The sequence below is a fragment of the Cebus imitator genome, unplaced genomic scaffold, assembly GCF_001604975.1.
Source record: "Cebus imitator isolate Cc_AM_T3 unplaced genomic scaffold, Cebus_imitator-1.0 Scaffold556, whole genome shotgun sequence".
Lineage (NCBI taxonomy): Eukaryota > Metazoa > Chordata > Mammalia > Primates > Cebidae > Cebus > Cebus imitator.
In genome coordinates, this window is record NW_016107871.1 from 676,939 (window position 1) to 701,713 (window position 24,775).

Sequence of the window (24,775 nt, forward strand, 5' to 3'; positions counted from 1 at the left end):
TACAGGTGCCTGCCACCACACCCAGCTAATTTAGTATTTTTAGTAGAGATGGGGTTTCACCAAGATGGCCAGGCTGGTCTTGAACTCCTCACCTCAGGTGATCTGCTTGCTTCAGCCTCCCAAAGTGCTGGGATGACACGTGTGAGCCCCTGCATCCGGCCCGCATTTATCTTTTTAATTGGATTGTCTTACTCTTTCTGATGTGTAGAAAAAAACTGGGTTTTAAATTTTGACTCTGTTGCTTATTGGCTGTGCTTGTACTGGTTGTGTAACCTTTTTGAGCTGCGTCTATGGAGTGGGTCTAAAGATACCTGCTTTATAGGTTGTTGTGAGAATGACACAAGGAAATGTATGTGAGTTCCTAAGCATAGTTCCAGGCACATAAATGGCATGGAAAATTTCTAAAAAATCTATTCTTAAATTAGGTGAACAGTTCATTGAGTTATTCTGACATTATTTTTTCCTTCTCTTTTCTTGTGTACTATTCTCTTTTTTATACTTGTAGTACAAAAGGAAAGAGCATGGCCACATGCATAATACACAGTAGGTTGAAGCAACTTAATTGTTCAAAGGATCACTAGAGGTCATATCAATTCTCCTAGGAAATTTTTCTTTGTAATGGGAACAAATGAGGACCAGAAGTGAGTTTCCAAAAAGAGAGAATAAGATAAAATGTAGACATAGGACCCAATTAAAGAAATTTACCTGCCCTGAGTAGTGGTGGGGAGCACGCAAGAACAGTCAGTGGGCTTTGTCTTGTTTCCTCTCCCTCCCTTGTCTGTTAGCTTCTCAGAGACTCAGTTTTGTCTTTTGCAAAGCAGAGATAACAATGACTGTTTTAAAGGGTTGTTGTGAGGCCTAGCACAGTGCTTGGACTCCTGTAAGCACTTTATATGATGGGGGGATGCTATGATGCGTAATGGTCATGGTGGAGTGAGGATGATGTTGAAGGTGATGAAGATACCACTTCTGTTAACAGAGGCATTGCCTGCCTTTACTGTTGTCTGTTGAGAAGCTGCTTCAGGAGTAGATACAATAGCAGTTTCAGGGAGTGGTGTGACCTGTAGCAGGAAGGGGAAAGTCAGGAGAAAAGAATTTTCTTCTCTGCAAGAAACCAGGGTGGGTACCAAGTATTTGACAGTATTTGACAGGGAGATACTATTCCTGGATGTCTATTTGCACACTAGGTTCTTGTGTATTAGAGATTACCTGGGCACCCCAAACCATATGTATAGAAAAAGTCGGAATGAGAAACAAATCATAATGACTTAGGCACTTATTAGAGCTTGCTTTAAGAACCCATATCAGTGTTGACCAGAATCAGGGTTTCCAGATAATTGTCAGAAAAAGCAGTCTTAGGCAGGGTGTGGTGGCTCATGCCTATAATCCCAGCACTTTAGGAGGCCAAGGTGGTTGTATTGCTTGAGCTCAGGAGTTTGAGACCAGCCTAGGCAACATGGTGAAACCCCATCTCTACAAAAAATACAAAAATTAGCCAAGTGGGGTGCAGTGGCTAAAGCTCGTAATCCCAGAAAGAGAGAGAGAGAGAAAGAAGGAAAATAGCCTCCTTCAGGGCACTGAGAGGCAACAGTGCGGTGGTTGCTGAGTAAATATAAGTTTTGGATATGGAAAGATATGGGTTTGACTCATAGCTGCTCTATTCTCTGGCTTTGTGATCTTGGGTAAGTTCCTTCCTGAGGTTTCCCAATTTAAAAAATCGGGACAATAGTATCATCCCCATAGACTCATAGGGAGAATTAACATAATACATGACAAACACCAAGACAGGCTCTGGCACATAGTAGGTGCTCAAATTGCAAAAATATGTCCATGTATCTGGTGAGAAGAAATGCACATTCTGTGTTAATTGAAATAATCATTTAATAGGCAGAGTTGAATGGATGCAAAGGAGGAGGAAAGGGGTGTTTTTTATGTGACTACCCTGCACACAGTAGGATTTGCTGGATCTCATCTCTGGGTTGTGGGTAGAAATTGACTTCATTTCAGAATATGGTTCTATAATTCTTTCATCAAAATATTTGATGTTTCCTAGAGCAGTTGCAATTAATATATGACTTTTATATAAATAATCTACCATTGAACCCAAGTTGGACAATTTATACTTTACTAATATAAGGCACATTGATAGGCACACTAAAATAGTAAGTGTAATTTTGTAGACTTATTTTTTCTTTCTCCTTCGTTAACTCTGATCTGCTGAAAACCCTTCAGTATGCTTTAAAATTAGGTCAGACACTCTAGAAGGATCTGGTTGGCCTTCAAGGGCTGGGTTTTCTTTTATTGCCAACTGTTAGGCTCTCCATAGAGTTTATCTGTCTGCAGGGAAGGTGATCACTTCCTACAGTGGTGCATGGCCAAAAGGAAGCACAATTACTTTCACATCCTACATTCCAGCAAGTATCAAATCTATCATTTCTGCCCCCTTTATTTATTTATTGTGGCAAGTTTATTCAGTAACTCATTTGGCTAGTGAGTGTGGTGTAAAGTTCCACAGGTGAACGTGATGTCAAGAGACGTAATTTGTGTTTTGAAGCCAGTGAGAGTCACAACACGAAATACAAAAGGATGATACCACCACAGGTTCATTGTAGACTGCATGGTTTTAAGGATAAAGGGGTGTGGTCTTGTAAAACAGGCTATTTGTAGTAAGGCCTGATCATACAAATTTAAAGGGTCATTATGATAACATATCTTGTATAATAAATGTTTGAAGTTTCTAGAACTTTATCCTTGATAGGGCGGTTGTAGAATGGTTCTTCTCTCATTAGCTATCTTAAGTTGCATATTTTCATTGCATGAGTCATTTTCAAGTGTAACAACTGGAAGCTTGCTGCTTTTGTGTTTTCTTGGAAAACCTGTAAAAGAGCCCATTTGAGTACATTCCAAGCAGATCGTCATCTTTTGGACCTTGGAGGGAAGTAATGCTAGAATAGTAGCACATTAGGGGAAATGTTCCACGTCTGTTCTATTTTCACTTCTTGTTGAAATTTATAGTCATAGGAGTTCTGTTTATTCCCCATTTACTGTTCGATTCTTCAGTTGACTAATAAAACCCAGACAGTTGTCGATGGAGGTTTTTGTTTGTTTGTTTGTTTGTTTTAATAAGCAGTTAACTTCTTCACGCATTTGTGGCAATTCGACTTAAAACCCAATAGGAAAATAGCATTTCAAGCTGGTGTTTTTGGTTTCTTTTTTTCTATATGGTGGAAATCAAAGGTTCTTATGAGGAAAACACCCATCTTTTTGAATATATAAATAATGGCGAAGTGATTTATTACTTGTCTTTGACATTATATAAAAGTCATCATATTCCACAAGCCAGTAAAAATGTCAACAGTAGCAACTCTGATATCATTTCTCTATTATATGTTGATTTTTTTTTAGTTCCTTGCCCAATTTAAAAAGCATCAGATAAATTGAGGCACATTTGTTTTGCTTGCCTTTCCCCAACAGTATTTGCTCTTTCTTAAATAATCATTATACATTAACATCGATAGCTAACTAAACATCATTATCCAGGCAAAACTTTGCTGTAGAATCCAACACAGCTTAAAATGTTATCTTTGGAAGAGTGTTTTTCATTTTTATCAGTGTTTTCTTTGTCATATAACACCAGTATTTCTTGATCCTCAGATACATTTTTTTTTTGCATATGAATGTTTTTAGATATAGATATATATATTTAATGCCATAGCTTTCCTTTTTCCTGAAAAGCCATGAATTGAAATTTGTATCTTATAATTACTTACATCTTATAACTAAGGAAATTTTGGTATTGTGAAAATTACAAAGTACTGTAATGTGAATGTATTATCCAAAATTCATGTGTTGAAATCTAATGGCCAATATGTATTAAGAGATGGCGCCTTTTGGCCGGGCTCACATCTGTAATCCCAGCACTTTGGGAGGCTGAGTCCAGTGGATCATGAGGTCTGGAGTTCAAGACCAGCCTGGCCAACATGGTGAAACCATGTCTCTATTAAAAGTACAAAAATTGGCTGGGCGTGGTGGCAAGCACCTGTAGTCCCAGCTACTCAGGAGGCTGAGGTAGAAGAGTTGCTTGAACCCGAGAGGCAGAAGTAGCAGTGAGCCGAGATCTGGCCACTACACTGCAGCCTGGACAAAAGAGGGAGACTCTGTCAAAAACCAAACAAACAAGCAAAACCCCGAGAGATGCAGCCTTCAGAGATGATTCAGTCATGAGGGTGGAACCTTCATAAATGGGCTTAGGACCCTTATAAACAGACTTGAGAGAGTGGTTTTCCTTTCTTCCACTCTCCTGCCATGTGAGGACCCAGCATTTTCCCCCCAGGATGCCGTAACAGGGCATCATCTTGGAAGAAGAGACTAGGCCCTCAACAGACAAACCTGCCAACGCCTAGATCGTAGAATTCCCCACCTCTAGAACTATAATAAATAAATTTCTGTTATTTATAAATTACTGTTTCAGGTATTTTCTTATAGCAGCACAAACAAAGATAAGGCTATTCCTTTTTGTTGCTTCTGCTTTAACTTTATATTCAAGCTTATAAGACCAGCATGTAAGAGGCTTTTTAGTTCCTTAGGGATTTTACCTGCAATTAGAATAACTTTCTGTCCAATGGCAGTAATGCTTCCCTCTTATCTACACTCCATGGTTCAATCAACTAGACATAAAATGTAATGCATGTTTCCAAATAATACCTTAATTTTTAAATTGCAAATAATTGTCACATTTTTATTATGTAAATTGTCATATAAATATTTTTATTCAAAATAGAAGCAGCATCATGAATTTCAGTGTCCCCTTTGATCATCTCAACACTGTACTATATATAATTTTTGGTCTGGTAACCATAGATTATCATTTTTAAAATATTCATCTGAGGTCCTTTTCTAATTATTCATATGTATGAGCCTATATAAAATATATAATAAACTATAGAAAGTATGTGTGTTTGGGTTTGCATAAAGCATATCACACGCTTATTTGAAAGCTTGGTAAAATCTGTCCATAAAATATCCTGGCCTAGTACATATTTTCTTTGCAGTAGCTAGGAGGAGGGAAGGAGGGGACAGTTCTTATAAGTTCACTTCATTTTAGTTATAGTCATTCATATTTTCGATTACTTCTTAAGACAGGTTCATTAATTTATGATTCTAGGAAATGATCCATTCTGTCTAATTTTCAAATTAATTGGTATAAAGTTGTACATGGTATTCTCTTAAACATGAAAATAAATCTTTTTAATACTTGTATTGCCTCCTTTTTTGCTCCTAAGGTTGATTATATATGATTTCTCCTTTCCCTGCATATGGTCCTATTTGTCAGAGGGTTTTCTATATTCATAGTGCCTCCCTAGAAATAGTTTTTCTCTTGGTTTTTTTCTTTATTGCCAACAGTGTCCAGTATAAATTTCTACTTTAATTTCATTATTTCTTCTTTCTACCTTTTAAAAACAGCTTTATTGAAATATAGTTCCGATACTACACAATTGACCTGTTTTTAAAAGTCATTATTTTTTAAATTTATTCTCAAGGTGTACAACTGTCACCAGAAAATTATAGAATGTTTTTATCACCCCAAGGAGGAAACCCTCTACTCATTAATAGTTACATCCCATTTCCTTCTAGCTTCCACAGCTATAGGTAACTTCTGATCTATCTTCTGTCTCTATACATTCACCTGTGGTGTAGATTTCATATAAATGGAATAACACAGTATGTGACATTTTGTGTCTTCTTTTACTTAGCATAATGTTTTTAGGTTTATCCATGTTGTATCAGTATTTCATTTCTTTTTTTTTTTTTTTTTTTTTTTTTTCTCCCTCAAGTCATGGGACAGTATTTCATTTCTTTTTAGTGCCAAATAGTATTTCATTGTATGGACAGACTACATTTTGTTTCTCCGTTGATGGACATTTGGGTTGTTTCCACTCTTTTTGACTATTATGAATAATGCTGCTATGAAATTTGTGTACATATTTTTTGTGTGGATGTTGGTTTTCATTTTTTTGTTTGTTTCGAAATGGAGTCTCACTCTGTTGTTGAGGCTGGAGTGCAGTGGCACAATCTCAGCTCATTGCAACCTCTGCCTCCTGGGTTCAGGTGATTCTCCTGCCTCAGCCTCCCGAGTAGCTGGGACTACAGGCACGCACCATCATGCCCAGCTAATTTTTGTATTTTTAGTAGAGACGAGGTTTCACCTTGTTGACCAGGATGGTCTCGATCTCTTGACCTCGTCATCCACCCGCCTCGGCCTCCCAAAGTGCTGGGATTATAGGCATGAGCCACCGTGCCCGGCCAGTATTTCATTTCTTTTCATTGCCCAGTAGTGTCCTCTCATATGGGTGTGCCACATTTTATTCATTCATCAGTTGGTGAACATTTGTTTTTTTTCTACTTTTCTGCCATCATGATTGAAAATGCTGCTATAACATTCATGTATATGTTTTTATGTGGATGTATGTTTTTATTTCTCTTGGGCGTATACCGAGATAATTGTTGGTTCATATCATAAACTTAACTTTTTTGAGGAACTGCCAGACTGTTTTCCAAAGTGGCTGTACCGTTTTATATTAGCGTACAGGACACTTCCAATTATCAACATCATTTCTTACTTGTCCTTTTGATTATAACCATCTTAGTGGTTATGAATGGGATCTTGTTGTGGTTTTGATTTGTTGAGCATCTTCCCATATGCTTGTTGGCCATCTGTGTATTGTCTTTGGAGAACTGTTGAAGTCCTTTGCCTATTTTTAATTGGGTTATTTGTCTTTTTATTGTTTAGTTATACAAGTTTTTCACATATTCTGGATACAAGTACCTTATCAGATAAATGCTTCACCAATATGTTCTTTCATTCTGTGGGTGTCTTTTCACTAATTTGGTAATACAGTTTTCAGCACAACATTTTTAAATTTTAATATAGTCTAATTTGTGTAATTTTTGCTTTTTTATATGTGCTTTTGATGTCACCCAGGATCAAAAAGATTTGCTCCTTCGTTATCTTTTAAGAGTTTTATAATAGATATCACATTTAGGTCCCCGATGCATTTTGAATTAATCTTTGTGTTTGGTGTGGAGGTGGGGGTCTAGCTTCATTCTTTTGCATATGGATATCCAGTTGTCATAACACTGTTGAATTTTCTACTTTTATTTTTTAATTTATTTTATTTTAATATTTATAGCATCATGAGTAGAAAGCATAGTCAATTTCTGTCTCTCTTATTCTGAAATAAATGCATTTAAGGCTATAATTTCCTTCTGTGTGGGCAAATGGGTACATCCTGCGGATTTTATTATGAATCTTTGCTTTCCTTTTGACTATTAATGGCTATTCTTATTGCATTTTAGTCAGTGAATGTGGCCTGTGTTATGTGAGTTCATATTTTATCCAAAGAACATTTCTGTTTATATATATGTACACACACACACACACACACACACACACACACACTCCTTTCCAACCCCATAGATATATTCCACCTCTTTATTATATCCAACAGAGCTATATGCTTGATATGCACTCAATAAATATTTGTGAAAAGACATATGCAGAGCAAGCATTTAGAGGGAATCCACACCTAAGAGTTAGCAGTGGTGATGTGCCAGCAATAATACTTAGTCAGCACATTCTCTGTGCCAGGAGCTCATCTAAGTACCATGCCCTCTATTCATCCACTTAGACTTTATCACAGTCCCATAAGGCAGGAACTCTTTTTATTCCCATTTTACAGGCGAAAAAGTAGACTCATTGCAAGGTCAAGTTTGCCCAACGGTTCACACTGAGAAAGAGCCAGAGGTGGGGTTTTGAACTGGTCTGGCTCCAGATCCCACTGTCATAACCAGTATGTTCTGCTGCCTGGCAAGTGGTCACTTTTCCACAACATTTAATCTGATTCCTGAACATTTCTCTAATTACTTTGAATGTGTTCAGTGAGGGAAACTCTTGGCCCTTTTCTCACAGTTATTTCTCAAAAATTGCTAGTAAAGAAGTGTCTACACTTCACTGGCTCTCTAAATTGTGTCCTCAAGGCACTGCAGGCTTAGCTTGCCCTCGGGCTCTAGAACCCTGGCACCTGTAAAGCCAGGTAGCCCAGGACCTACTGGTTATAATTTTGTGTGTGTGACAAAAGAGACTTTAAAAGAAATGCAGTTAAGCATCTCTCCTGGCTCATGCTGGAGACCTCACACAAGCTGGGAGACCCGTGTTTTTTGAGATCTAGTGTGTAGTCTCTGAGAAAAACCAAATAGATTTTCATGGACTCTTTTTCTTGGGCTTCTCTTGTACATAGAAAAACCTGGTCTTTGGAGCTCTGATTGAAAATAATTTGTTATTGTTAGGGATATTTCCTAACCAAATGACAGCAATTTTCCCCCCCATTGAAGATTGGAAAGCTACATCCTTGAATACTTATTGAATAAAAGTTCCCTTCTTTCTCTCCTAAAAAGAATGCCTTTTGTATTTTTGTTCCCTTCAGTGAAGTCTCTATGCAGCTTCCTTGCGAAAGAGCAATTTAATTTGTACTGAACAATTATTTTCTTGTGGAAAACTAATAAAATACAAATTCCACTTTTCAGCATTAGGTTGTGGCTAAAGGCTTTTGAAAGTTTTATGTAGTATCTGCTTTTCTTTTTCCATTTTTTAAAATAATGATTGAGAGGAGAAATGATGTAAATGCTCATATGTATTATATACATGGTTGATGAAGTATTCCCTTAAGTTTATTGTTTCTCTCAAACAAAACATGTAAGTGAATACTTTGCATGCAACTCTCAAGTTCTTTCACCTTCCAACAAGTATATGTGAATCAAGAATGAAGCTAATGAATCTGTGTTTCTTCTGAGACGTCTTACTCTCTTTTTCTGGCAGGTCGGGGATGTCTAGGGTTCTGGTGTTTGCATTTCACTATTGAAGCCCTGGGAGCTGTTCCATTTTGCAGTTTCCCTCAGAAGTAGAAGATGAGCACTTTCATTTTGTTGAAATGTTTTACATATAAACAATCATAATAGTAGTAGTAGTGACAGGTAACATTTAGTGAGCACCTGTTATGTAAGATGCACTGTACCAAGCATTTTGTATGTATGATCTGCACAGCAAGTAGAGAGTTTGTTCCATTTTGTACGCCAGGGGAAACTTTCAGGCAAGTAATTTATCTGTAGCCACACAGCTGGAAAGTGGAGCGATGAGGTTGGAACCCAGTGAATCTGACTCCAGTATTGAATCTTTGACAACAATGAGTGACTAGAAGGAAAAGGAACCTTAGAAATGCTGTCCTTCCACACCCTGGATTTTTCAGATGCACATCCATAGGTTTACTGAGTGGCAAATGTGAAGGAACAAAACTTATTTTCTCATCTGCTATGAAATCCAGCTGATACTGCATTGGAGGGAAAGATCTGTGCTGCCTTGTTATCTGAATGGCCCGCTGCCCTCTCATCTTTCTCCCCAGCCTTTCTCCCATACCCTTAAGCCTACTTTGCCATTCCATGATCCATCGATTTGTAATCCAGCATTGCCTCCCCCCACAGACGCCAGAAAGAGGCATGCCCTTGCTTCCTTTCCCCTCTTGCCTTATTTTCTTGGCATTCTTCATCTCAGAACATCTTCCAATTCTTTTATCTTCTGTCCAAGTCGTAGTAATTAATTCTTGGAGGAAGCTTGCATGCGATTCTTTGGCACCTGGATTATGAGAAGGCAGGCAGTAGATAGAGTCCTTTCTTTGACAGTCTGCAGGCATTCACTCTCTTGCTAAAAGGTATAGCTTCACTAATGACTGACCATTTGAAAATACAGAAAACTTACCTTCCCAAAGCTAGAGGTCTCTCCATGAAGTTTCTCACTAAGGTGGATCAAGAGGAAGGACTCTTAAAAAGAAACAGGATGGAGATGCTACCACTGGCTCTTACAGAATATTTTAAAGAGGCAGCTGCTTTGCCGGGCATCTGCTGCGGAGCCTAGCCTCTCCCTATCCACTGTCCTATCACTCCTTAAAAAGAGTGAGTTTTAATGACGTTGAGGTGAGCAGTAAAGAAGCAGCTTGATTCTGAGTCAGATTCTACCCTTGATTCTTCAAGTGTCAATTCCTTGAAACTGGATTCTTCAAATTTATTTTCTAAGCCACTCGATCATCTTTAACTCCAAAGGAAGACAGTTATTTCAAACATAAGAGTTATCATCTATTGGAATTCCTTCCAAAGTTGGGGAAGAGGCAGGAAGGCAGAAGTCAGTTGCATCAGAAGGGACTTCTGTCCTTTGCTCTTGGGAAGTAACGATTGCATCCCTAACCAAGAAAGGGAGTCACGCCCCTTCCCTCACCCTCACCCACCCACTCATGCACTCAACCTCCAGCATGTCGCAAATGGGACAGCCCTATTTCCCGCCTTTCCATGGCCAGGGGCTCCCACAGGGCCACGCTGGTGATGGGGACCTGATATGCCCCAGCAGGGGGAGGCTCTCTCGGTCCCCGCCCCCTTTGCAGGTGCGGCCCTAATCCCCCCGGCCTAGATATCCGGCAGCCTCTAGGAGCCTGGGCGCTGTGATGTAATGCTCTTTTTTCACACTCCCGGCTTAAATACAGATGGAAATTGTTGTCATGTGTTAGAAATGTCGCCAGTAATATAAAAGGCGCAAGCCTGGGCATCTTCTCTCCCTTCTCGCACCATCAGCTGCTCCTGCTGCCAGCACCTCTTCCCTCGAAAAACCGCTCTGTGGTCAGGTGGCCGAGGCGCCCCCAGCCTTCCGAGGAAGGGGTTCGGATCCAACTCCCCCACCCCCGTCTCTTTGCAGCCGCTGCAGAGCCGAGGAACCAGCGTGGTGGGAGGCGGTTTCAGGCTCACAAAGGGAAGGATTAATCTTGGCGATTGGGCTGGGGTTTGCAGGCAAGTACAAGTGGTCCATGATCTCCTCTCGCCACCCCTCCGCCGCCCCCTGACCACCTCTGGATTCGAACGCTCCGCCGCTGGAGGAAGCCTGGGGACAGGCAGGCGGCAGCACAGGCGCCCTGCCACCGGAGGTTTGCGCTTGGGTTGTGGGAACATCCATGGAGGTGAAGATGCCGTGTGTGGTGTGTGGACCAGGGAGGAGGGGCGGGGAGAAACCCGGCCAGCTTGGGAGGGCCAGATGGCTGCGACTGCGTTTTAATTCACCAGGCAGGCCCGTTTGGCCAGGCTGGGAGGAAGCGGGAGGGGGGAGAAAAAAAAAATCAGAGGTCAGTGGATAGGGAGAGGCCGGGCTCTGGAGCAGATGCCTGGCGAACAATGGGGCTTTTGAAGGGGATGCTGGAGGAAGTGTGGCGCGCGCTTTGTATTGCCTCCTCCGCATTGCAGGTTGGAATCGGGCAGCTAAATTTTAATGAAGTGCATTCCAAAGTGTGCTCGTCAGCCTGGGCTTTCGGAGCGAGGGGCTTTGCTGAATGGGGACTGGGGGTGGGAGGGGGAGGGGGCCGGCGAAATGAGTTCCTGATGGATGGTAAAGGAGGAGATGAAAGCCTGCTCAGTGTGGAGGGCAGGGGAAGGGAGGGGGGGAAATCAATACGTCCCCGTGCATATTAATAGGCTCCAGCAGGTGTTGGTAAATGTATGTTGCTGCATTGTTCCAGCGCCCGGGCTGGGGAAGGCGGGGGAGAGGGAGAGCTGCTTCCCCGGGCAGCGCGGTGGGCAAATGCCTTTGCACTTTGGAGGGCTTTGTAAGCTGTTGGGGTAAATAAGGAACGGAAGAGCTGCGATTCTCCTCTGTCCATTTTCCTATTTCTAAAAGGAAGAATGGGCATGCAGAAGGCTTTTTAAGTTTGCTTCCTGGAAATTAACAAGTGTATGTCAGAGTACTGTCTTATCTAGGTAAGAGATGCATGTCTGTGGGCATCAGAAAACAGGAAACAGAATCGAGTCTGGCTTGCTGTGTGCTTGGGAGCTAAAAGGCTTTTTCCCTATCTGGTTTTTGTAAGGGAGTGGGCCAAACCAGGAAGGCTGGGGGATTTTTACAGTCAGGAGGGCTATTCCTCCCTTCCTCTTCCTAAGTCCTAAGTTTAACTGACCTGGGTACCAGGAGGCAGTGGAGTATACAAGGAAGCTGTCTTGTCCACAGTGTTGGTTTATAGACTTCGTCTCACATACAAAAGGAGTGGATTTGTGCCCGAACTAAATTATTTGCGGGTATGTATAGCTTATTTATAAGGATTAGGTATGTTGGGCTCTTTTCGCTTTCCCAGAGTTTACCATGCTCAGGGCCCTGTCAACTGAGAATCAATTAGGCGACTACTTATGAGAGTATGCTGGCCAAATAACCCTTGCTGATTTATAGTGTTGCTTGTTTTACTACTTCTCTTGGATGAATATTCAGTGCCTTCAAAAGGTTCGGACATATTTGTTGGGGATTTCAATAAAACGGGAAGCTTTTGCATGAGGGCATTGTGACTTTTATATTGAAATCATAAAAACTCTATATGTACATGGTAACCCACAGAATGACATACTGTCTTTGGGGTTCTGGGAAAGTAAGTACATTTATTAGTTGAGAAAAGCTTGTCTTTTATCATCTATAAGGCTCATACTTTGTGAAGAACTGGTGTTTTATGATCACTTTGAAGCCTGTATTAATTAGATATGAAGTTGGATTCTTTTCGTGATTTAACTTGCACTGAAACTCATCAACAAGGCGCAGCTCATCACTTGCCAATGAATTTTAGTGCTGTTGAAAGCTTTAGCAGATTAATGGTATCAACAGAGACTTGATTCCTCCATTTCTCAACTGAGCAAACAGAAGCAGTCTGCCCCTGTCTCTCAATGCCTTTCCTCTTTTGGCTTTGGGAAATGGGATGGGGCTGAGAGAAGAGATTTCTGATGAGGACACACTGCTAACTCCCCACTCCCACCCCCACCCCACCCACTGCAAGGAGTTAAAAACTGAAGCTTACCCGTTTGCTTCCCTAGGTAGTTTCTTAGGCTGTATATTTCAAGTTGTATTTCTGTGTTTAAAAAGATGCTTGAGGTTTGGTGTTTGGATTTGTTGTGTTTGTGCTAGAGAGATGTGAAATCAGTCTGTTATTCTTTTCACTTAATTATGGCTGTTAAATTGGTCTGTTCTTTTGATTAGACTTGAGGCTCCTCTCCTGAGCCTTGCTGAGCAAAAACATGGGCATTTGTGTTTGACATGAAACCACCCCCAGGGAAGACTAGAGCCTCACTGCCTCTTCAGTTAACTGTGACCAGAAGAGGCAATTTGTGAGGTGACCCCTGGTGTGTCCACTGGAACTACCAACCCTGAGTCTAGATTCTCTAAAAGCTTGTGGCAAAACAGTTCTATATGGGCTTTATGAACAGAAAGGAGCTCCTTGAACCTATACGTTTGATATCCAGGACTGTTTTTGTGATAAACAGTTATATAGATCTTTGACATTATTGTATATAAGAATAGAAACTATGCCCATGAATTAATGGCACCATAGAAATAATGACTATGGTTGATTTTACTAAAATGTAGCAAAGCCTCCTGATGAGGCAATCTCTTCTTTCCCCTTGTTTTCCATTCACTCTTGGCATATGGATGGGGGTAGAGGAGTGGAAAGAGAAGACAGAGAGAGAGAATGAGATCTCCATATTTACAAAGGAGCTAACCACCGTGCTTAATTGACACCAGTTATTGAAAAATTTAATTGTAATTTCTCTTTGACCCTGTGCTGTGTAATGTAAAGCAGGTGATGTGATACCAACTGAAACTGCCTATTTAATGATTCCAATAAATAAATACACAGACCCATGCATTTTTCTGATGTTGGCTTATTAGACTTGTATGGAATATAATTTGAGAGACACTGAGAACTGAAGATAAAAGGATTTCTAAAGCTGAAAGTAAATATAGAGAGGATAGTACTAGAAAAAGCTAAATCTAAAGACCCCTCCCATCTAAATACCACAAATATTTCTTTTTCTTTGCAACTGTATTTGCATAACAAAATTCTGTTCATTTAGTAATCACCGTTTTCTCAGCATGTTTGTTTCTTCTGTTGGAAAAAAAACCACATTTCTTATGTTGATAATCAGACCCCAAATATTTGAATGTAAGCACATCCCTCGCAGTCATACTGACACCCTCTGGCACCAGAAAAACTGTCATAGCATTTTTTGTGATGTCTGGTGGAAAGAAAAGGCAACAATGCCAGCCATTACTTCAGTCAGTCTGCTGATCTCTGTGTCTGACAATAGGCCAGCTCTTGATGACTTTTAGGCTTTTTAAGTGTTAAAAACCCTAAATGTAAAGATGCTGCCTTCCTTTGCTTCCTGGGTCTTATTGACAAGTTTCTGCCAATGTTGGCATTCAGTAGATTTACATGACTAATTTGGGATGCCAATAGCCAGGAAAATTATGCCTAAACAATGCTTCCAAACAGTGAGATCTGTCATTTTTTATTGGTAAACCTATTTGACAACTGGTTCCATTTGATAAAAATGGCACTCAATCCATTTGCTTTTCAAGAATCTAGTGAGTTGATGACTGATGCCTTCTAGATATCTGGTTTTGTTTTTTGTTTTTTCTAATACAGTCCTTGAGCTGCTGTTGCTGATTATTATTCTTCCATGGAGGCTGACCTCCTTAAAGTTTTGATAGGTGGCCCGATTCAAGAATAAAAACAGGATAGAGAAAATATTGCCCGACTTACTAAGATGTTTAAGAAGGTATTAAGCATGAGAGTAAAGGGGATGTTTTGGACTTGAAAGTGACTCACCAGGGTGAATGTTCTTGAATGAAAGATTTTTAAAGTAGTAATGTTTGTGATTATCTGACCTGAAAGGATGGGGGGTGGGGTGGGGGATACCATATTGCATTGAATTCCATTCTGTGAGGCTTAACCTTTTGCTTGTGGAGATTTTAAAATTAATTCTCTTCCTATATTCCAATATATCTATATCCATATAGATATATTATCTATATATAACCCAATATATCCATATAATGGGTTAGCAATATATATTCCAATATTTCTATGTCTGGTTCTAAGAACAATGCTTAGCACATAATACATGTTTGATAAATACTTGAATGAATAGACACATTAAGAACTTTGACCTTATGAAGTCATTATGAAGTTCAAGCTATTTCCTAGAATGCTATTGTAATTATCAAAGCAATGCAAAAAAGTACAACTCAGTGAAAAATCATTTTGAAAATGGAAAACGAAACACAGGTTTGTTTGCATTTAATCACACATATTATTTCCCCCAACCAGATAGTTTATCCTATATTCTATTGGAAGTAAAAAAGCATTTAGATTTCGGCTCACTGTTTAATTGTTGTGAAAAGTAGATACTGCTCTCCTGGTTAAAGAATCTCCTTTCCCCCCTACCCTTCACAGTGTTCTAGTCCTTGGGTCTGAATTATTGTACTGGGTATATTTCTTTGCCACAGTAAAGATTAGATCACTGGAAATCTACAAATTTGACAATGACTGTATGAAATAACTTGGCTATAAGACAGACAGTAAATGCCATAATTTTCTTAATTGTGGAGTCATGCCAAAGAAAGTTGCTTTAAAAATACATGATTATAGATAGTGACCTGAAAGGGAGCCAAAAATGTCTGTAAACATTTAAACTCCTTTTTATGAGGCTTAACACTCTAGTTTATGAACACTTTTGCTATATCTCTTTCTAGCTTTGAGACCTTTTAATTTACTACTTATAATTTTACCTGAAGATGACCTCATATTGGAATAACTTAAAATATTTGAGTGCCTACTATGTGCTAGGTGCTTCTTAGGCACTGGGGATCGATCATAACCTCATGAACAAAATATAAGAGCCTCCTGCCCTCTTGTAGCTTGTATTAGAACCCATCTTAATTTACTTCTAATAAGATCAGGGAATAGGGAATACAGTAGAAATGATTAGTTAAAATGAGATCTTTCCACTATGAGAAGTTTGTTCCCAACTGTAGTCGGCAAGACAGAAGTTGGGTTGATTGCTCGCAAAAAAGTCAAACACAATGGAAAAATGCAGCGTAAAATTACACACTAGCCCTTATTCTTCTGATGTCCTGCTCCTCAAAAGTAACTGCATGTGCATGTGTGCCTTTGTTTCCCTCCTAACCTTTCTGCGCTAATATGTATACACACACAGATTTTTTCTTTCAAAGAACATGCTATCACACTCTACCTCCTGTTTAATCAATCCATTTCTTTTTCCCACCTGAAATTGACATCTTAATACATAACACAAATATCCTACATAATTCTTGGTAACAACCACCTAGTGTTCCAAAGTGTGGTGGGAAGATGGTATAATATGTGTAACCCTTGCCCTGATGGTGAAATGGTGACATGTTTCTATTTCTTCAGTATTACTGATAATGCTGTATTAACTCTCCTTTGCACGCTAGTGCAGCTGCACACTTTGCATTCACTTACAACTTGGCTTTTCTTTTTGTCATTACATCTGGGCAACTTTCCATGTCAGTAGATGCATGCCTACTTCATTCTTTCTAATAATAACTGGAACCTACTTTTGTTAGGTTGCTATGTGCTAGGGCTGGCTGATTTAGTCCTCAGAAAAACACTAAGATATATTTATTCATTCAACAAATATTTATTTAGCAACCGTTATGTACTAGGAACTATGTTCTGCCTGCCTGGTATATATGATCAAGCAAAACATATGAAGATCTTTTATAGGGTTTATGTTCTAGTCAGGTGAAATCAACAATAAAAACAGTACATGTAATAGTTAAGTAAATTATTTAGTATATTAGAAGGTGGGGATTATATGGGTGGAAAAGCAGAGCAGAGTAAGGGGGCTGAGTGTGGAGATTGGGCATGTTGCAGTTTTTAAATAGAGTTGTCAAGATGACAGGGTAGACCACACTGGGAAAGGAACATATAAGCACAAAGTTGACTGGATGAGCGAAGAAGCCACATGCTTAACTGGGTAAAAAATCCAATCCTGTGCAAAGGCCCTGTGGCAGAACTGGTGCCTGCATTTTCAGAGGAACAGCAGAGAGGCCAGAGTGGCAGAAATAGAGTGAACAAGGGTTAGAACTATGGGAGGAGAGGTCAGCGTATAAGGAAGAATGACAGATTATGGTAGACATTTTCGACCATAACCACAGCACCTAGAGTGAAATAGGAGCCCCTGAAGAGTCTTGATCCAGACAGTAACTTGCTGTCAATGAACATTTGCAGAGCCTCACTGTAGGTAGTAGGATGAGGTTTTCTGAAGGAGTGGAAGCAGAGAGCACCGATAGAAAGCTGTTATAATCCTGGTGTGAGTTGATGGCAGCCAGACCAGAGTAATAGTAATAGAGGTGTATTAAGTGGTTATATATATGTTTTGAAAGTAGACTCATCCCTAATGGATGACATGAGGAGTGTGAGAAAAAGAGAGGAGTTGAGGATGATTTCAAGGGTTTTTGTTTTTGTTTTTTAACAAGAACAGCTGGAAGGACAGTTGCCATCTGCTAGATGGGGAACCCTGGGGGCGGGTCATCTTTTAGTTTAAAATCAAAAATTTCACTTTGGACATAGTGAGCTGGACTGTCAGGACTCTCAAGAAAGTAGTGGTTATAGAGTGTGAAGTTCATGGAGAATTTTCCTGTACCATAATTTAGCCCATCACTCCCCAGTTTTTGAATGTTGGAAACAGTGATGAAAGGAACATTCTTGTACACATAGCTTTGTGTCTATTGTGAATTTTTCTGCAGGTTAAACTCCTGAGAGTGGCATCACTGAGTTAAAGAGAATGTAGATTTTGGGATTTGAAATACTTCCAAATTGTTCTACTAAAAGAATTATATAATTCATATTCCGCTCTTCAGTGTGTGTAAGGGTGTTCATTTTCTTTTATCATTGTCAAAACAATATAATCAGTTTCTTAAACGTTTTGACGGTTTAATAGGTGAAAAAACATGGACTTGGCTTTAAAGGCTCTGTCCAGGTTCTGGAAGATGTTGGAATTTATCCTGTTCTGTGAAGGTTTGCCCAGCCTGGGCACAGTAGTGATGTAAGTCACATTTGGTAGGACAGCCTAATTGCTTGAGGACTTAGCTCTCCGCAAGAGGATGTAACATATTCAGCATTGTTCAAGCTGCTAATTAAAGACTACTGGGGAGACAGCTAAGTAGCAGTTTTAAAGTACGTTTCCTTTAAAAGGGGAAATTTTGAATTACTGTATATCATCCTCAGAAAGAACAGTTTATTCTGACATTTGGACAAGTTTTAATAGCAATCGTTGAATTAAAATAGTTGGCACAGCCAAGGTAGTTAAGAGCACTGAGTGAATTCAGATTTCTTTGCAGCCATACACGGTCAAAGGAGTACCAAGTTGAAATCTTTATGATTTTTTTACCAATTAATCAGACAAATAGTTGTATGACCCAAATATGTTTATGAGTCCAATATTATGCTGGATGCTACAGATACAAAGATGTACAAAACGACTTTACCCTCACAGGGGAATTGGTGGTGGTAAGAGACACATACATGGCCAATGAAACCCCACCGTCACATGGGTTGTAAGAGAAGTATGTCAGGGTGTTTGGGAGCACAGAGACCAACCTGACTTTGTCTAGAATTCAGGTCATGGAAGATTTCAAGGCAGAGGAGACACTGATGTGATGATGGGCTTTAAAGGCCAGACAGGAGTTTTTCAGAGGGAATGGAGACTTTCCTGGAAGAGGACCCAACCATATGTATATCAAGTCATAAGAGGCTGGTATTTCTGGGAAGGGATTAAGTCATGGATTGTTGAGTGTGCAATTTTAAGAGTTATGAAAAGGGTCAGGCACAGAGGCTCACACTTGTAATCCCAACACTTTGGGAGGCTGAGGTGGGTAGATCGTGAGGTCATGAGATTGAAACCATTCTGGCCAACATGGTGAAACCCCATCTCTATTAAAATATAAAAAATTAGCTGGGCATGGTGGCAAGCATCTGTAGTCCCAGCTACTTGGGAGGCTGAGGCAGAGGAATTGCTTGAACCTGGGAGGCAAATGTTGCAGTAAGCTGATATCGCGCCACTGCACTGCAGCCTGGCAACAGACCGAGACCCCATCTCAAAAAAAAAGAGTTATGAGAGACAGACAGGGGGATGGACACAGAGACGCCAAGGAGCCTGGAACTTATCCCGAGGGTGATGGGCATCTTAGAAGAGTTTAGGCAGGAGAGTCACATGGTACTATTTGTGTTTTTTTGAAAACCATCCTGGTAGGCCAGGTGCGGTGGCTCATGCCTGTAATCCCAGCACTTCGGGAGGCCGAGGTGGGCGGATCACTTAAGGTCAGGAGTTTGAGACCAGCCTGCCCAACAGGTCAAAACCCCATCTCTACTAAAAATACAAAAAATTACCTGGGTGTGGTTTTGGGCGCCTGTACTAATCCCAGCTACTTGGGAGGCCGAGGCAGGAGAATCACTTGAACCCGGAAGGCGGAGATTACAGTGAGCTGAGATCGTGCCACTGCACTCCAGCCTGGGAGACAAGAGTGAAACTCCATCTCAAGAAAAAAGGAAAAAAGATAAAAACACCCTGGCAACCATCTAAGGCAAAGGTCATTCAGGTAGGGTCCTAAAGTCAGACTTGGCCCACTGCATGTCGTGGTAAATAGTTTTATTGGAACCTTGTCATTTGAATATTGTATTTTTTTTGTATGGCTGCTTTTGTGCCACAATGGCAGTGTTGAGTAGTTGTGACAGAGACTACACAGCCTCCAAAGCCTATTTTCTATTTACTTTCTGACCCTTTATGGAGAAGTTTCCCAACCCCTGATCTAGGGAATGAAGTTAATGCAGGGAGGCCAACAAGGAAGCTATGGTCAAAGTGAAATTCCAAGTTAAGGCAGAGAAGATAGGGGAAGTACTCAAGAAACAAATATTCAGAGAGAGAAAGGACTTGGTGAGTACTGGAGCAGGAAGTGCAAGGGAGAGGAAGAGGTCCAAGATGCCATGCATGATCTTAGGAAGGGTGACTCGGTAGACACGAAAGTCACATGGGTGTGCAAGCGGAGCTGTCCAGCAGAGTGTGGGATCTATCAGCCTGGGAGTGGCCTAAGTGGCTGTCCAAATGGCATGTTTAAGTTTGGACCTGTTTTCATAGTATCTTGTTAATATATAAAAATATAGACGCACCTTACTTCATTGCCCCATTCTAAGGAAAGGAATCCTCATGGCCATCATTTTAAATCATTTTTAAACATTTAACCATTCGAGTTTTCTGTCTCCGCAGTTTTCTGTCCACATACTGCAGGAAGCCGTCCCTGCATACTGTAAACTGTGAACTCTGACCTATCCCTGCTCTGAACCTAGCAACATTAGAAAACTCTTTACTTCCTAGATGGTTCTCTTTTTAAGCTAACATTTCTTGTTTCACTATCTAGAATATAAGTTTAAGGATAACTTTAGTGTCTCACACATTTTTGTGTTCCTGGGGTCTACTGTGAAATCACAATTTAGGTGTATAAATATTTATTTTTTTAATTATAGTGCCTGATAGTCAAGTGATAGAGCCAGGCAATCTTATCTTGCCTCTACTATCATTCATCATTTGTTCAATAAAAATTTATTGAGCATGTTATATGTGCCAAACACTCTGCAAAGTACCAAGGGTACAATAATTAACACTTGTTTCCCTTAGGGAACTCAAATTTTAGTAGAGGATGACAGACAATACAATGCCCTTCGTACTTTCTTAAGTCCTGGAACAATAGAACATAATATTGCCAGAGAACTCTGAGATGTTATTTTTGTTTAATCCTCTCATTTTACAGATGCTTAACCTGCGCAGAGATAGAATTTGAACTGCCTGTCTCACCAATAGAGTGGTGAGACTTTCATCTGTGTTGCCTAGATTGAAAAATGTGATTTGATTTACACCGAAGGGCCTAGTCACTCATTGTTTTAATGTGCCTTTTACATATGGGGAGTAGTTTGTCATCTTTGGTCAGTGTTGATTCTGAAGGTAGCATTTTTTCTTTTTGTTGATGTACCCCTACCAGACTTGCCTTTAAATGCAAACGCTCCACCTTAATGGGGTCAAATTTAGGGAGGAATGCTTCACCCTTAGAGCAGGTTCTTATCTCATATAACGTGCTGCTATCTGTATTCTTGAAACTGATGTGGAAAATAATGGAACATAGAGTTTCTGGCAGCTTCCCGTTTTCATCGTTACAGGAGTTGAAAGCATCAATTTTCATTTCATGCTTTGAATTGCTTGTAATATGGGTTTTTAGCGAGCCTTTGGTAGGCAGATGAGCCAGCACTTTGAGGCTCTTCAGAATAGGAGCCTCTAAGGAATGCCAAAAAATAGGCTCTAGAGATTTGGGGAAAGAACCAAATGTGTGCTGGGGAATTGAGATCCAGATGCATTGCTCCCCCAACACTGGGAAGGTGAACTTCTCTCTGGCTTGCCATGCATTTTGTAGAATTACTCCCTGACAGAGTGCTTCTCTTAGTTTCATTATGTTGTAATGTCAAGAAGTAGGGGGTGTAGTTAATACAGCTGATCAACTTAGATTTCTCAACTTTAAAATGGTAAAGTAGGCTGCGTGCTGCTGTTCATTCCTGTAATCCTAGTACTTTGGGAGGTCAAAGCAGGTAGATTGCTTGAGCTCAGGCATTTAAGACCAGGCTGGCAACATGGTGAAACCTCATCTCTACAAAAAAATAGAAAAATTAGCCGGGCATGGTGACATGCCTGTAGTCCCAGCTACTTGAGAGGTGGAAGCTGGGAGGATTGTTTGAGCCCAGGAAGTGGAGGTTACAGTGAGCTGAGATCACACCACTGCACTCCAGCCTGGGTGACAGAGCAAGACCTTGTCTAACAACAAGAACAACAAAAAAAAGATAAAATGACAAAGTAATGCCGTATGCATTCAGTAGAAACCATACTTTGAGTGCTCATACAACTGTTCTGTTTTTTGCTTTCAGTGCAGTGTTCAGTAAATTACGTGTGATATTCAGTACTTCGTTATAAAATAGACTATGTGTTAGATGATTTTGCCCAGCTGTAGGCTAATGTAAGTGTTCTGAGCATGTTTAAGATAGGCCAGCCTAGGCTATGATGTTCGGCTGGTTAGGTGCATTCCTAATAAACCCGTGGTTTATTGACCCCATAGTTAGTCAAGGAGTATCTGTATCCCAATGACATTAAGAAAAAAAGCAGCAAGGTCTTGGGCCTAGCAATATCTTACTGAGGAATGTCAAAGATATCAAAAAAGCTTCAACCCCAACCTCAAAAGCAAAGCACTTACCCAGCAATAGATAGTGATCAAACTCCCAGGCCAATTCACCAGGCTGTTCTTACAGTGCCTCTTCCATAATGGGAAAGCAGCAAGCCTTTGGAAATTTTAGCTTATGCTGTAAATACAAACATTCTCTGCACCAGCTTTTGTGACCGGTTACAGGCTAAGGAGAAAACTTCATTCTCCCATGCCAGAAGCTTCCCTACGCCCTGTTTGCATTTTCCAGAATGCAGAATGAAGGTGTTGGAGCGAATTGTTCTGCTTGCCAGCCAGTGAGAAGGTGTTGAAAAAAAAAATCTATTACTCACCAATTTGGAATTGTTCATGTTCCAACATTTTGTCATTAAGAATACGCCTTATAGTTTGGGATGGCTTTAATCTAGGCAAAATTTTAGTATTTTTGTGTATCTTTGAGAGGTGTTTAATTTTTGTTGTTTAAATCACAGTTTGTTGAAGAATTTTGTTCACTTTTAAAATGTACTTGCAATAAAAGTTACTCTTTTTGGTATGCAGTGCTCTGAGTTTTGGCAGTTGTATGCAATCATGTAACTACCTCTTCATTCCCACTGTAGAATAATAGTACTATCACCCTCTTCATTCCCACTATAGGATAATAGCACTATCACCCAGAAAAATTAGCACTCCTAAAATTATTTTCTACTGACCCATCGTAGTCAATCATTTCTCCCTCCTCCAGGCAGTTATATATATTTTCTATTCCTAATAATTTTGCCTCTTTTCGGAATATCACGTAAATGGGATAATCTAGTATAAGGGTATTAGATTTAGCTTTTCTCACTTAATAAAATGGATTTAAGCTTCATCCATGTTGTGGCCTTTTTTTTTTTTTTTTTTTTTTTTTTTTTTTTTTTTTTTTTTTTTTTTTTTTTTTTTTTTAAGACAGAGTCTCGTTCTGTTGCTCAGGCCAGAGTGCAGTGGTGTGACCATGGCTCACTGCAACCTTGACCTCCTGGGCTCAAGCAATACTCTCACCTCAGTCATCCAAGTAGCTGAGAGTACATGCATGTGCCACCACGCCCTGCGAATTTTTAAGACTTTTTTGTACAGACAGGGTCTCACTATATTGCCAGGGCTGATCTCAAACTCCTGGGCTCAACTGATCCTCCTGCTTCAGCCTCCCAAAGTACTGGGACTACAGGTGTGAGCCACTACACCTGGCCTGTGTTTTTGCTTGTGTCATTATTTTGTTCCTTTGTATTGCTGCATATTACTACATTGTATGAAAATACTATAGTATGTGTAGCCATTCACCAGTTAAAGAACAGTTGAATTGTTCTCATTTTCTGGTAGTTAAGAATAAAGTTGTCAAAGGAGCCTTCAAGGATAGCCAGAGAATAGGTTAAGAGGGCCAGGGAGAGAACTAAATATGTATTCGATAGGTTTTTGTGTCAACATTGGTTTTCATTTTGCTTAGTAAATACCTAGAAGTGAGATCTCTGTGTAGTATGGAACATATATGTCTAACTTTATAAGAAACTGTCAAGCTTTTTCCAAAGTGGCTGTACCATTTTTCCTTTTCACCAGCAGCAGCTAAGAGTTCCAGTAGCTCTGCATCTTCACAGCCCTTGTTATTGTCAAATTAGAAACATTTTTTTTCTTACCCTTTCTAGCAGTGGTGGTATTTCATTGTGATTTTAACTTGCATTTTCCAAATGATTAAGGATGTTGAACATGTTTTCATCTGCTTATTTGCCATCTGTGTATTTTCTTTTGTGAAGTGTCTGTTCAAATCCTTTATCCATGTTAAAAATTGGGTTGTTTATAATCATACATTTTAATGCATTGCACAAGCTGTCAGTCAGTCCTACTCACCATTGGTTTGCATGATTTTTTGAATACCAAGATGATATCTTATTTTCAGACATTAAGCTTATGATAGGAGTTGAACAGATCTGGCTTATATCCTGGCTGTGTCCTTGACTGTCTGAATGACCCTGACAAGTCATTTGATCTCTGTAAGGCTCAGTTACCTCATCTGTAAATGGTCTTAATGCCTAATTGCTGATGTTGTTGGGATTAAATGAGTCCCTCACATAGAAACCTGAAATGTGGTAGGCATTCACCAAATGGTAGCTCTTAATACACTTACTGACGTAGGTGAATCTATTCAGCCCTTCTGCCTTCCTCACAGTGAATATGAAGGTCCCTAAGTGCAGGTTCTTGTTGGGGTCAGTTTCCCATTGTAGCACCAGTGTCTAGCACAGTACCTGGTACAAGAAAGACTTGAGTGAACTGGTCGAATGGATGAATAAATGAAATAAAGAATGAGTACTCTTATGCTTGACTTGGCAAGAATATCACAAATTTATTTTATGAGGCACTATCCTATAGCTAGAAATGTTTGTTGTACTATACCTTTATTACATTTTCCATTTATTTTAGTGCTGTAGTCATTGATATCTTTGTACCACACACTTCAAATTTATTTTTAGGGAGGCTGAGGGCATAAAGATTTGGGGATGTGATGTACTTGCTTCCTTCCCCCTGCTTTTATATGCTTTTTTTTTTTTTTTTTTTTTTTTGAGACGGAGT

The 24,775-nt window shown here is 39.9% G+C and overlaps 1 protein-coding gene across 23 annotated transcripts in view; it reads left to right on the plus strand.

Moving 5' to 3' along the window:
* Positions 1 to 24,775, plus strand: part of MAGI1 (membrane associated guanylate kinase, WW and PDZ domain containing 1) — a 678,927-nt gene that overhangs the window by 427,325 nt on the left and 226,827 nt on the right. The gene's annotated exons all lie outside the window — the stretch shown is intronic.